Source organism: Sinocyclocheilus anshuiensis, unplaced genomic scaffold, assembly GCF_001515605.1.
Source record: "Sinocyclocheilus anshuiensis isolate Anshui unplaced genomic scaffold, SAMN03320099.WGS_v1.1 scaffold3274, whole genome shotgun sequence".
NCBI classification, from domain to species: Eukaryota; Metazoa; Chordata; class Actinopteri; order Cypriniformes; family Cyprinidae; genus Sinocyclocheilus; species Sinocyclocheilus anshuiensis.
In genome coordinates, this window is record NW_015537940.1 from 611,611 (window position 1) to 626,365 (window position 14,755).

The following is a 14,755-nucleotide window of genomic DNA, read 5'->3' on the forward strand; positions in this document are numbered from 1 at the left end:
TACTTACAGTCTTTGAGTCAGAACAGCCGGCATTGTAGTCTACTCTTCCAGGATCAGGAAACAGTCCTCCATAAAATGTGCTTCACACATCTGAATATTTGGGTTAAACTGTTCTGGAACAGTGTTGTAAATACAACTTAACCACTGATTTCTAGTTGTGTCCTCTTTTGGAAGGCCAAACAAAGTAGTTTCGCTTTCACAACGAAACACAGCGTCTTCACGACATGGCGGCAACAACAATACTACAGCGAGAATAAAAGTTACGCCTTCTTTCTTTGTGTGAACATTTGGGCGGCATTATGCAAATCTTCCCACATCGTGACGTAGACATGTGGGGGCGTGTTAGAACGAGCCGTTTTAGGTAGGCGTGGTTGACTCTTAACTTTTATAAAGAATATCTCTTTGGATTTGAGACTTTAGTCTTTGCAACTTTACAGATCTTCTTTATGCACCAAGAGCTTGTAACACTTTGAAAAATTGAAATCGCATCATATGAGCCCTTTAATATTACCCAATGAGACATACTGACTACTTTTTATGGTGTTTATTTTTGTTGTCAGGTTTGGATATAACACAAATAAATAATGACAGAATTTGCACTTCTTGGGTGAACTAAGTAATGCTGGATGTTTGTATAATCTATTATCTGTGTACGGGGCTCACAGCAAACTGTGACTAATCAATATTTCCACACCATGGAGAACTCTAATTTGTGTAACTTAGCTGGCATCAGCTCAGTCGGACACACAAAACACCCCACCAAACTCTTGACTTTGTCATTAGCTGCTACCACTGGCAACATCTGTACATGAACCCAGGAAACAATCTGATCATTTTGCAGACAAATCAACAGGTGAAATGAGATATTATGGCCTTGATATAAAATGACCTGCATTTCTAAGCTCAGGTGGAAAAAATACATACATACTTGAGCTTCAGAACACTTCAGTTAGAGTCAAGTTACAGCTGGGGAACAGGATTTGAATGTACTGATGATCAAATTTAGTTGTAGATTTCCAACTAGTATATCTGAACTACAGTGATGTATATGTTTTTGTCTGGAGAAGGCATTGGTCTCATCCGTCGCTACACAAATTACTCAAGTGCATTTTGTGCAACACACATCTATCAGGATAATATTTTTACTGTGTTCGGCTAATGTTAGGATTGCTGCTTGAATACTCAATCATGGGCAATGTTCTCTCAAGCTGTAGGTGGTTGCTTGCCGTAATTGAAAGCGTGTGTTGGTGAAGTGTTCTGGAAGGTCCAGTATATTACCATGCACGGCGTGGTCCCTCACTCTGTTTCATTTCCCATTCAAAGACAGCGATTAATCTGATTAGTGATCTATCAGCTGAAAGTTCTGCCTCTCGGCTCTAATGGTCAATGCCAGGGCCTGGTCTGAATTATTAACAGATCCATTCCTGGAGACCAGGGACAATTCATCACCAAAACAGAGAGGCAGAATGAAAGAGAGATGGGGTGAGTGAAGACTGAAAAAAAAAATGTAAGTAGGACGCTTGCACATAGATTTGCAATAAAAAATTAAAACAATTTTTTTGTGTGTGTGTGTGTGTAGCAGTAAAGAAACAGCAGGTACAGAGTAGGATATGGTTGCGTGCATGTTTTAGATTTTAAGGAATGGTTCACCCAAGGATGAAAATTCTGACATCATTTATTCACCCCCGGAAATGTTGAAGAATGTAATGGCAGATATTTTCCATATAATGAAAGTGAAATAAAAAAGTGGTTCATATTACGGATTTGTGTGTTATAATTGGACTGTAATCATACCTTTGTTTTCAATTTTCTCTTTAAGAAATACTGCAGTTCATCTATCATTATTTATGTAATGAACGGACTGAAATGTAATGTTATTCATTGAAAATCTTCCCTTCCACTGTGTAACTCTAAAATCAAATTTGGCCTCAATGACATTTCTTTTTGGTAAAAAGAAACACCATTTTTGTAGTCCATATGACTTTTGTAGTCCACTCTTTAGACTTTTGTAGAATTTTTGTGCAAACCGTTCCTTTAAGATAAAGAAATTAATAAAGCATTTCTAAACGTCACACAAGGTTACATAAACTCGTTTAATCTCAAAAAGTTCAGTACATTTTAAAATGTAATCTACATAGCCCTCTTGAGTAATGCCAGCAGATGACTCCTTCCAAACAAAACCATAATCCTCAATGTCCTCAACCCTAAATCTAACCAATAATCATAAACCTATACAGATCTCTACTAATAACCATAAACCTAATCTTAGCCTATTAAGACTGTGCTTCTAAATCTCATGTTTCCTAAATGGAATATGATCACATATTCCTTTCTACATCTAATCTTGATCCTAAGCCTAATTCTGGTCAGCAGTGTCTCGCTGAGGGCATTTACAACAACAGCAACTCTGTTTGTGTGTAGACCAGCCCACTTTCAGGACACTAATCACATTGTAGAACATAAACAGCTGACATTCAGCTGAGATTTATTTATTACAAAAATGCAAACAAACAATTTACTGGGTTAGTATAGATCCAATGGTGATTTAAAGGGACAGTTTACTCCCCAAAAATAAAATCCTCTTATGTTTTCGCGCTCATGTCTTTTTAAAAACCAATATAAACTTATATGGACTATTTTTATGATCTTGTTAGAGTGTGTGTGTGTGTGTGTGTGTGTGTGTGTGTGTGTGTTGGAGAAGACATCAGGTTTGTAATGACATGAGGCTAAGAATTTTCATTTTCAATTAGTTCATTTTTGAGTGAACTGTCCCTTTAAGACCACCCTTTGCATAAGATATAACAGGTGCAACTATGTCACAATAAAGAGAGAACACTTGAGAAATGCGTAATAGAATTTGGATGGTAATGTTAGAATTGGATTCTTTCAAGATGCAGTACAGCTCAGATAGTGTCATGACCATTAGATCACTGACCCCGAGTTAGTCAGCGATAGGGAATGCTGGGACCACAGTAAGAAATCACAGCGCACACACAAATACCATGATTAAATGTGTAATTTAGCCAAAAGGGGACGTACCAGCATCATAGAGTTTCTACATTGTTGTCTTTTTTATCCTTGAGTTCATATTTCCAAACCGAAACACACTCTAACCACAGTGCGTATTGATTTTTTTGCAGTGTAACGTCATGCTTGGGTAGTTACATTAGCTTCATTTCAAATGAACTGTGTTTGATGGATTTGCTCATTCACAGAGCCAATGACATCCACCGGACCAAACAAGAATGAACTATGGTTCACCCTCCACAGTGTGAGGCATAAACACAGGATACAGTGAGTGTGTGTGTGTGTATAAATCTCATTCAGCTTTTGCAGAAGCTGAAAAATATCAGCGTTGGGGAAGTTACAAGGCATTCATAATTACTACAGGTAATTCACATCACAAATCGGGCAATACATTATTACAGCCATGCTAAAATATTCAATATTAGCTATGATGCTAAATGCCTGTTCATTTAGCTGCCATGTATATTACTGCACTGCACTCATACACTCAAAACTATTGCTGAAGAAAATTTTCACTCAGAAATTACTAACTTTAAAAAAGAAATGACAAGTAACACTTTGAATTAAACATGTCATTTGGAAGTAGAAAGACTGAAATAGTATTTTCTTGTAAAAACCTACTCCAATAATCTTTGTTTTACAACTTCAAAAATCAGTTTTTACAGTGTAGATGTTAACTTTTAGCCGTAGCACTGGGTATGTTTGCATATCAGGCGTATTCTAGCTTTTAAAATATTTTATGAATGAAGATGTGTTTTTATTATTTAACTGTTATAGAAGCAATAAGGCACTTAAGGTTGTGCTATATTTTGAATTTTGAATCTCACAATTTAAATTTTCTTTTTATTTATTGACTTTTTTTCACATAATTGTGACTGCATACAACCTTATTTCACATTGCGACGTTTTATCTCATTATGATTTTTTTTCTCTTACAATATTAGCTTTATTTATGCTAAATTGTTACATTATCTTGTGTTCATTAGCTTGTCTAATAAGTTAACTCAACAGCTAGCTACAGTGTTTAATTGCTAACTACCCTGAAGAGAGAAATATTAATTGCCTATGATGAGAAAAATCGAGCTGTGTGCGTGCTATGCTGATGATGACATTTACGCAACGTACTGTATCCTGGCATACATGTAAAAAATGACAAATACTTTACTGGAAAAGTAGCTAAGTTAGCAATGTCACTAATTCAAGTTGATTACTTGCCAATACTGCTAGACGACTAGACAGATGACACTGGTATTTTCTGGAAAAGAGATCTGTGTGTCTTTCTCTGTGGTTTGTTTTGTTACTCCTGTCCTCTGTAGCGTAATATAAATGGTTGAGTTCAGACACAAGTTTCAGGCTTGTGAGCAATGACTGTTCCCCCCTCCCTCACCGATCAACCCCCCGGCTGGGACATGGGGGGTGTGAGTGATGGAAAGAGGAGGGTGAGAGGGTTAAATGCCTGAGCTACATGCGATAACTCACTAGCGGTTCGCAGGGTTAACTGCGGTCAGAATGTGATAGCCTTGCACGAATGTATTCCGGGAAATCCAGCCAGTCGCCCCCCCCAACCTCAACAGGGGTTTTAAAAGATGCAGGAGTATGGAATACCACAGTCGGTTAATTGAATCCGTGATTCACAGAATTGTACCGTTTTCTGTTTTAGTGCTGCACAGCTGTATAAGACCCCTCTATTAAAATTTAATGTTCCTCTATCGAAGGAACCACACCACATGAGGTTAATGAATGAATAGATTGATGCATATAGAAATGCATAGAGTTGCAGTATGTCTTGTGTATTAAACACAAATTGCCGCCGAGATTTTCTTGCCATTTTTTGACAGAAGCGGGTTAATGAATGGAAAGTTGCTGTTGCTTTCGTTTTTCCACACACAGATGGGAGTTCAGCTCCCCAGCAGAAACATCTGGTCCTGTTTAGAGTTATGCCTTGTGTGTTTATGAGAGAGCGTTAGAGGGATTTTTTCCTGAGCGGTGGTGAATTCTGAATCTTCCTCGGTCACGGGTCACCGGCCGGTTCACATTTCCTGCCAACATGAGTCACCTACAAACCAGCAGTTATTAGTCTACAAATCTCCAACACAGCCAGATCCAAATATATTTGTTACTTTTGTCTGTTTCTTTTTTTCTCTTTTTCACAGGATCTCGAGTGAGAATCTCTTTGGTCTTGCCATCGTGTTGCCATCTACCCTCTTGAACACCAGTGAGAGACAAAGCTTTTCCACCACTGCTCCTCTCCTGAAAGGATAACAGTGAGTTTTGAATTAGTCTCCCTCTATTTACAGTGATTCAGGTTTCCTGCCTGTCATCATAGACACGCCAGTTCGTGTTTCCTCTCTTCGTCATGGCAGACAAAATCAATTGTAGACGCAGCAGTTTACAGAGACGCAGCATCAGTTTGAGATCAGCAGAATTAACAGACGCGGATCGACCTGTCAGATCTGATGCAACCCACTCTAGTTGGATTGCGTTCACGGATTGCGTCGTTAAGGAAACGTGACTGATGGGCACTTGAGATACAGAGAGATATCTGCGCTCATCCAGTTTACTACATTAGCCCATTGTTTTAGAGGAACTAAGGTTGGACGATACGTCAGTATACAGTATATCAGTAGCAACTGGTAGAGATTCTGCTATGCCGTTTACATCACAGTATAAATAGGAACATTTTGTAAGATTTTGTAGGCACAATATGTAAGATTTTCATAATAAAATATCCAAAAACCACTTGCACAGTGTGATATATTTCATGCAGTTGTGTACTTACGTTATCCCAAAAGTTCCCAAGGATTTGTAAATCCTTTGTAAAATAAATTTTAATTTTAAATAATGGCTCGTCCTGGTTCATTGTCGCCTATCAAAGATGTAATATCTGCGCTATCCGTTTCCGCTTTTAGAAACTATGCAACACACATGGACAAAAATGCTCCTGTGCAGTTAAATTAAATCCATTACGGCTGTCACGAATAAAATGAAAATGAAATGAAAAGTGTTGACTGCAGCCTTAAATTTAGATCTGCTTAATGTTGCACCATGATTCTTTTTCCACGTTTTTACAGTGTTGCGCATTATAACCAATCACACACGAGTCTGTTGAGCTTATGAATGCGACAGCCAATCAGAGGCGTTCAGATGAGTCATCGCTGAAACACCGGAGTTTTGTTGTTCAGTGCGCACGCTCGCTGACTGAATTCTGCTCTCTTGCGAATTCCCTCATCATAAACAACAAAGTGCAGATGTGCGTATGATGTAAGTAGGAGATTCATTCATCAAACAGTGTATAGACAGCTTTGATTATAAGGGGAGTTTTTTGAGAGTGCTTAAACTCACACTAGACTTAAGTCAGTCATACTGTTCCTTGACAACGTAAATGTTCTTTGCTTGCTTTCTCTGTATAATTTATTCACTGTTCGAATAACTATGGAAAATTCAGGTAATAAAAAAAAAATTTATTAATTACATCCGTGAACATGATTCGGACATCTCTGGATGGTAAAAACGACATCTCCCATCATTCCACTCTTCTTCATAGCATAGTGGGTCATACCACCCACCCCGTAAAGAAACGTATAATGGGTGTTTGGCGTGCAATGAAACGACCTTTGTTTTTTCTGGTTAAACACTTGGCTCTGACTAAAACTGACATGCCCTCACATCATTTGAGCCGCACCATTGTTCATTTACTCGTTCTGTCTTTCACTTCCCTGCTGCTGACCTCTGAGCAGAAACAACAGTGTAAGCACTCTCATTCTAGATTTCTCTCTATTCTTCCCTTTTGTCCTGGAAACCACATTTTCATCCAAAGGTCATTGATGGCCACAGAGAATCACTCGGAGCGGTATTCAGTCAAATTGCATCACACTGTTTATCCCGAAGGTTCTCAGTGTGTTGTGGATGACCTGGTATAGAGCTGAGCCCTGCAGGTCTGGAAGTGTGCCAATGGAAAGGCCCATACCAACTTTGTGAAAGCTTAAAAATGTAGATGTTTTTTGTGCTCTGATGGGAATCCCAAAGTGAAATGAGAAAGAGACGGGTTTTATGTAGTTTAGTTTAATCAAATTCTTGTGCATGCATACTTTAAGTATATGCAAAAAGAAGGTTATATTATTTTGAAGTCAACATGAAATCAAAACCCTCTTTACTTTAAATTCCTGGGCATTTTGTATATAATTCATTTGACATGTTATTCAAAGGCAAAAATGTTTGTTTTTATAGTCCTTAATCAAAATATAATCATTTTCTCTGCCACTAGAGTAACTTTATGCTGACGTCATCAAGGCCACTAGCATTTTCAACCAATGGGTACCGGAAGTAGTGTAGGAGGAAAGTGGTCATCCACAATTGCTTTCTGGCTCAATTTCGGTATGGAAAACCCCCTTTTAATAATCCAATCAATTACAGATTGGTAAAATCAGATCCTACCTGATGTTTCTCATTGAATATCTCGTAAATACGTCACATTACAGAAGTCAAATGGGTTTGTGAATTTGCTGAATTTATTTGTTTCATGTTGACTTTAAAGCTGAAACCTGTTGGCAGAGAATGTAAAATCCTCCAACATGTCTTGCAATGATTACATGTTACATGAGTGGGTGGTATTTCGCTGACAGGATGCATTAGCGTTTACACTATATATACATGACCACATGTGTTGGCGAACTCCTCCAAATGTGTTCAGTGAACCGATTGCGCAAGATGCGTTGGACCCCTCTATTTAGAGCTGCACACTAGAGATGGATGTTAAAATCAGGTGTGAATGGGGCCTAAGAGATGAATCTCTTTCACTCCTCTTCATATCTGGCACCACACATTCAAACATACAGTAAGTGTGATTTTCTGCTATGTGAGAAGTGTGCCTTTTTTTTTTTGCTGTGAGGAAAAGAGAGCAGATTCTCTGACTCTTTGGCCTTCTGACTTCATGACTCTGGCCGTCTAATACTCTCACTCTCCACCACAACGGGGCTACAATGGATAGAAAAATCTCACCCAGCGAATAGGAAATTTCAGAGCAGTCATCTGGAACAGCACTTTAGGCTTGAATACATTGATTGGACAGTCTGTATGCCATTTAAAGTCAAATATTCTCTCTTGTTTTCTATGACTGAAAAACCCTGTTATAAATATTTGGCTTGGAGTGATAATGCATAACTGGAATAATTTGAGATTTAACATTTACTTATAGGGATAGTTCACCCAAAAATGAATATTCTGTGAACCATCCCTGCATACTAGGGCTGCACGATAAATCGCATGCGATATTTAATGCACATCTTATCAGTAAAGCCGGTTCTGTAATCAGCGGTAAATCTCCATCACCTGCGGGCTTTCACATTGAGCAGCATTAACTATCGCATGCGATTTATCGTGCAGCCCTACTGCATACTATGCTCTGGTACATACAGTAGGATTCAAGCAAACTCTATGTCGGCTACACAAACCTAATCATCTGATTGGTTCCTCTACACTCCGACAGGGTAGCACTTGGCTGCGCAGGAAAAGCTTGGGGTTAAATTTCCATTTTCACCAGCAGATTGGCACCCAGGAATCACTTCCTGGTTCCTAACCACCAGCGTCTAGTTATTTTTTGGTGTATTTATGCGTGTGCGTTCGTCGCCCGGGGCCTGTTTGAGTTCTGAGCTTCAGTGCCCTGAGACTAACAGGCAGGAGGATGCAGATGGCTCCAAGGAGGGGTGACCCTGTAGCAGAACTCTGACTCTTGACAGAATTATATCCTCCAGAGTCACACACGTCTTGCTTCTGTAATCCTAATAGATACCCAAACAACTCACACACACACACACACACACACACACACACACACACACAATCTGATATGATGTACAATAATGGGAGAGTGTAATCTCCACAGCTCTATTGGTCTAATCTCTGTGCCTCTGCTTTATGCTTTCTGTCAGGTAGACAAAGTTGTCAGTCAGGTTGGCAAAGCCATTTTCGGTTGTCAATAGGACAGAGGGGGAGTGTTGAGCGTCTCAATAGATATTTGCCGTACTTTTGTAATCCACATTTCTGCTCCTCCTCCTGTCTTGTCACAACAACTAGTGATGGGCAACCACTGGATTATACTCAGTCACTTTGACACAGTGCATTTTATAATGCAGACTTAAAATATAATAATATAGACCGTACTGTGCAAATCCACACTGGCTGAGAGTGAAGTTAGTAACTGAGCTTATAAAAGATTTTAAAAGATGTTGGATTTGATACAGCTATAGACTTTAGTCAAAGTAAATGCCATATTCAATTTGATTAACAAATTGGTTACATTTAGATTAATCACAAATGAAGATTCAATTTTCTCTTTGGTGGATTAATGTGAGGAATAATATGGAGTTCTAGTAAAAACATAAGCCCCGTTTCCACCGCAGGAACTTTACCCAGGAACTAGGGACTTTGGGCCGGTACTCTGTGTGTTTCCACCGCAGGAACCAGGATCTAAATAAAGTTCCGGGTAAAAAATTGCCCCTCAGAAAGTCCCTGCAGCGAGGTAGTACTTTTTCAAAGATCTGGAACTTTAGGGGGCGGGACTTGGGCGCTGAGCATGCTGATTGGTTGAGTTCACTCAGCATTGTATTTCAGCCACCATTTATTCGGATAATTTTCAAAATATTACTGTTATTGTGTCATGAAATGTAGTTTTAAAAGTATTTCAGGCCAGAATGCAGTTGTTTAAAACAAAAATCTGCTGTTTATTTATAAAGAGAGCGCCTACTTGAAAATGTGCTTTGCCGATTTCGGTGACGTGAGCTCCACGCGATCAGCGGGCGCTCAGTGCTCATGTTTCCGCGGTCGTTCAGCGCTCATAAACCCGAGGAGGGAGCGCCTCATGTCGGCCAGATCTTCTGGAATCTGCCGCTGGCTCTGATGTCTCTGTAGTGGTTAAACATGAGATATATTTCGTTTTGGGTAAATCTAACAGGTAATCTTTGGTCTTTATTCTATTAATCTATTAATATGTTAAGATGAAAATAAAAAGAGGCAATACTGTTTGATATAATATTTAGTTTCTTTGTAATGTAGGCTATATACATTCCCTGAACTAGGCTACATTTCTGCGGCTATTAATATGTTTAAATGAAAACGAAAGGAGGCAGTGGTGTTTGATATCATATTTAAGTGAGGAAAATTGCAGTAGCCAAGGCGAGCTGACTGACGTTATCAAGTATGCTGCTGTTTGCAGAATTACCAGACTTGCGTCGTCCCGTCCACGGGAGTTCACACTCCCGAGTCGAACTCACAAAGTCCGACCTACCGAGGATGCAAAAAAAAAATGTTTGCGTACTTGGTATTGAGAAACGCGCGCAGACCTACGTCACCAGACTATTTGCCTATTCTTCACGGTACTTTAGACCAGTGTTTCCCAACCTTTTTTTAGTCGCGGCACCCTTTGGAAATTTTAACAAACTTGTGGCACCCTACAAAATTTATTTTGTCACAATACTTGAATTTCTAACTTCGATATGATACTTTGAAAAATATATTCGGTACAGCAGGGAAGAACTGCAGAATATACTGTCATACTGATATTTTTAACATTATTAAATTTTTTTGTCCATCAATGGTGGCAATCAGTAGGCTAATTTCTAATGAAGAGACCAATTTATATGACAGATTTTAATGTAGGCTTTTATACATATGTAAACATTATTTAATTACAGTGAAACCTGAGCGCTGAACTCATTTTCGGCAGCCGAAATTTCGGTGCATCTCTAATTATTTGCGACATCAGAAATGGATATTATATAATAGATGCTTTTTTGAACATTTTAGCAATTTAAAAATATTAAAAAAGGATTTTTTACATGGCACTCCTGCTCTCGATGCCGCGGCACCCCGGTTGGGAAACACTGCTTTAGACCATAATGGAAACGCAGACAGCAACAGGTCTGGGGGGAAAAAAGTTCCTGGGACAAATTGTTCCAGGTAATTTCGGTGGAAAAGCGGCTATAGAGAAGCATAAGATAAACAGCATTTTCCTGATCAAAGCTGTTAGATTTATCGTGAGTTGTTAAATGTTTTCTTTAGTAGATGCTTTATATGTCCTTTATATGACAGTCAAGACCAAGCGCCAACCTCCCGCTCTCTCTTGTGAAGCCAACACGGAAGTGACTTAAACTGCAATACGTCAGCTGGCCGCTAGAGGCTGGCTGCAAAAGGGAGTCAATCCCATAGATTCCCCATGTTAAAATGCCCAAATTTTATAGCAGAAAAAAACATGTTTACAGCCTGGTTCAAAAAATTATTTTGGTCTATAACGCTAATTTTGCCCTTCATGACAACTGTGAGGGGGGGTGAATTTTTTTATAACTCATCCGTTTAAATTATATTAAGCCTTAAAGTTCTGCATAATTAAGGGCGTGGCCACTTGAGTGACAGGTGAATTGCCGTTGCTGTCACCGGTCATCCGTTTAAATTATATTAAGCCTTAAAGTTCTGCATAATTAAGGGCGTGGCCACTTGAGTGACAGGTGGATTGCCGCTGCTGTCACCGCCGTCGAGCTAGGTGGGCATGGTTTCAGCAACCAGCTCCCGCCTCTTTGCCCATTTTCGATTACCCGAGTGACGTGTGGTGACACGCTGCCAAGATGGCGACGGCCGGCTCCGCCCACTTTGAGCTTCAAAAACGCACTTCGGAAACCTATGGGTGACGTCACGGACACTATGTTCATGTTTTTATACAGTCTATGGTCAAGACACATTAAAAACGGGTGCTCGCAAGAAAACTTGTCCGGAGTTTTACCTTATCAACCCATACACGTTCAGTGACTGCGAGCTGCATTGCACACGGGGCTGTAATGTTGGCTATCATTAAAAGTATATGAATGGCGGCAATACCGGCGTATTTATGCAGAATAATGCAAGCAGTACTACACATCCACATGAAAACAGCAGCGCAACCAGTGTTTATCATAGCAAAGGCAACAAATCATATGAATTCCGTGAGCGGAGGACGAGAGCACCGGAGTTTATGCGGTTAGAAGAAATCTCTAGCATTAATTCTGATCATGGCTTGTCTTGAAAATGAAGACAGTTTGACGTTCGTCGTAGGAGATGTCACACTGCAGGACTGTGCGCCAAATCTTCTGACATTGCCAGAAGTTCGTTGGAGGTAAAATTTGATCGCAACGGCCATTAATCAGCTGTCGGTGAACATGTCAAACTAACGATCAAAGACTACAGATTTTAGCCTAGGATTATAGGAATCTTTTAGGATTTTCAAAATTTGTCTCAGACGACCAAATTGTGGCCAAAATCGCACAGTGTGAGTCGGGCTTAACTGAGTGTGAAACTATCACTCTTGAATTCAAAGTCATGGAAAACCTTGAAATGTCAAGAAATTTTAGAATTGTTATTTCCAGGACTTTAAACAAAAAGTCATTAAATCTTTAAATCATTGAAAAAAGTCTTAGAAATTTCTATTATCAGTATTAGTGTTGTTTGTTTGTTTGTTTGTTTTGCGCAGTTTATTCTTTGTAAGTTTTTTGAATGTGAGAAAGAAAAAAATAAATATCCTGTAAAAATGTTTGTGAAATATTGAGAAATATTGTGAAATATATCTACAATTTAAATAGCTGTTTTCTATTGTAATATATTTTAAAATGTTTACCATATAATTTCGCAAACATTTTTACAGGATATTTATTTTTTTCTTTCTCACATTCAAAAAACTTACAAAGAATAAACTGCGCAAAACAAACAAACAAACAAACAACACGGAACCCTGAATTCAAGAGTGATAGTTTCACACTCAGTTAAGCCCGACTCAAATGGCAAAGCTGAATTTTCAGCAGTCATTACTCCAGCCTTCAGTGTCATATGACCCTTCGGATATTATTCTAATATGCTAATTTGGTGCTCAAGAACAAATTACTATTATCAATATTGTAAGCAATTGTGCTGCCTTGTAATGTTGTGGAACTGTGATATGTTTTTTTTTCTTCCTTTGATGAATAGAACGTAAAAAAAAAACAGCATTTATTTGAAATACAGTGTAAAAGTCTTTCCTGTTACTTTGGATCAATTAAATGCCCCCTAGAGCAACCACATGACTCACCTGAATCCTGCTGATGAATGTAGATGTTCCTGTGAGAAGCTTGGTAGTTCTCCGGCTAAATAATATTGAGCATGTTTCAATTTAATAAGATTCATTTATTTTCCAGCAGACCTTGCAGCATGCTTGCAAAATCCTTCCTAAGACCTGACTGAGATACCATCGAAAGCTCTCTGCGACCTTACTGCAATATCATTCCAGACATGTAGCACCCATAACCGTCTGCTTAAGTAATTATGGGCTGTAGCTGGTATCTGCTGGGAGGTGGTGAGTGAAAAGCTTTCTCACGGCCCATTGTTATTCAGCAACAGTGCAGCATTAAGTGGTATATTGATCTTCTGATGTGACGCATCCGTCGGGATTCACCCACTGCTGATCTAGGATCAGGTCTGTCAGTCCTGGATGTCTCTCACAACCGCCATAGAGAAAGAGACAAGCCGTTTGGTGCGTCGATGTGTGAATCAACGTGAATCTAGCAGAAAAATAAACACTGAATCTGTTTTCAACTTTAATCCTGCCTGGATATACGTATGTGCGGTAACTCTGCTTGGATGTTTCTCAAGAGCTGCCGAGTGCAGGGTTCTGTCATTGAGCGAACTCTTCTGCTTTAAATGTCCACAACCCTCAATGAATTAGGGCTGTCAAAATGGCTGAAAAACTAAATTCGAATTTTTTACTTAAATATTATCAAAATTTGAATTATATTCTAATTTAAAATGCATAATTTCAGTTAGGGTGAAGAAAAGCTTTTGGCTTCTCTCGTGGGGCCACAAGAGGGCGCATCGAGCAAAATATTACTAATGCACGTTTATTCAAAGAATGAAATGCACGACTATCTGTGAAAAAAGTGCATAATGTTTAAAATAATGTTTATAAACCAATTATAATTAAGTTGCTTAAACAACTAGAAACAAAACAGCATCATGTATGCAACGTTTAATACAAAGGGCCGAAAGCCAATCACAGAGTATATTTTTCATTTAAAAACACGAGTTGCAGTGGGATGGGGAAAAAGCCCGCCATAAAGTCTCGAGATATGTTTTTTTCAAAGCTGAACTTGCATTAATTTTACATGGTTAACAAAAACATTAAAATGCAATGACACTTAGACTACATCGTCATTGCATCTCGTGCGCCACTGATAAGGCTGCCTCCTTAACGCACACCTAAAATGTGGATTTTTATTTTAAATTCGACGAATATTCGAAATTCACATTTTTTTTAACAGCCCTACAATGAATCATTAGTGTCTCCTCACCATGAAGGATGCAGAATTCCCCTCTGTAAGAAGATTGCTCATCCTATTGCTCAGAATAATACTGCCTGCCTGAAATGCTTCAGATGGGACCATCTCACTCTTAAACCTAGACAGAACCTGTCTCACTCTCTTCAGGTGGAAGAATGTCTAAAGACCTGGAGAACTCCTCTGATTGGTTGATCTCTGTTCTTTGATCTGTCAAGTTCCCTCTTATTTTTCAACGCTTCACTACTTGATTTGTCTGGCTTCCTCCTTTGCTTCGTCTCTATATGGCAAAAAAGTTTCATAACACACATCCTGTTTCACATATACATAACATACACTATGATTCAAAAGTTTGTGGTCGGGAATTAATATATATATATATATATATATATATATATATATAT

At 38.8% G+C, this 14,755-nt stretch overlaps 1 protein-coding gene across 3 annotated transcripts in view; it reads left to right on the forward strand.

The window, feature by feature from the left end:
- LOC107663405 (semaphorin-6D-like) overlaps positions 1 to 14,755 on the forward strand; it is a 173,899-nt gene that overhangs the window by 65,820 nt on the left and 93,324 nt on the right. For all 3 annotated transcript variants that reach the window (XM_016453628.1, XM_016453637.1, XM_016453645.1), the window contains one exon: positions 5,181 to 5,291. The gene's annotated coding sequence lies outside the window, so the exon portion shown is untranslated. The remainder of the gene's footprint in view (positions 1 to 5,180; positions 5,292 to 14,755) is intronic.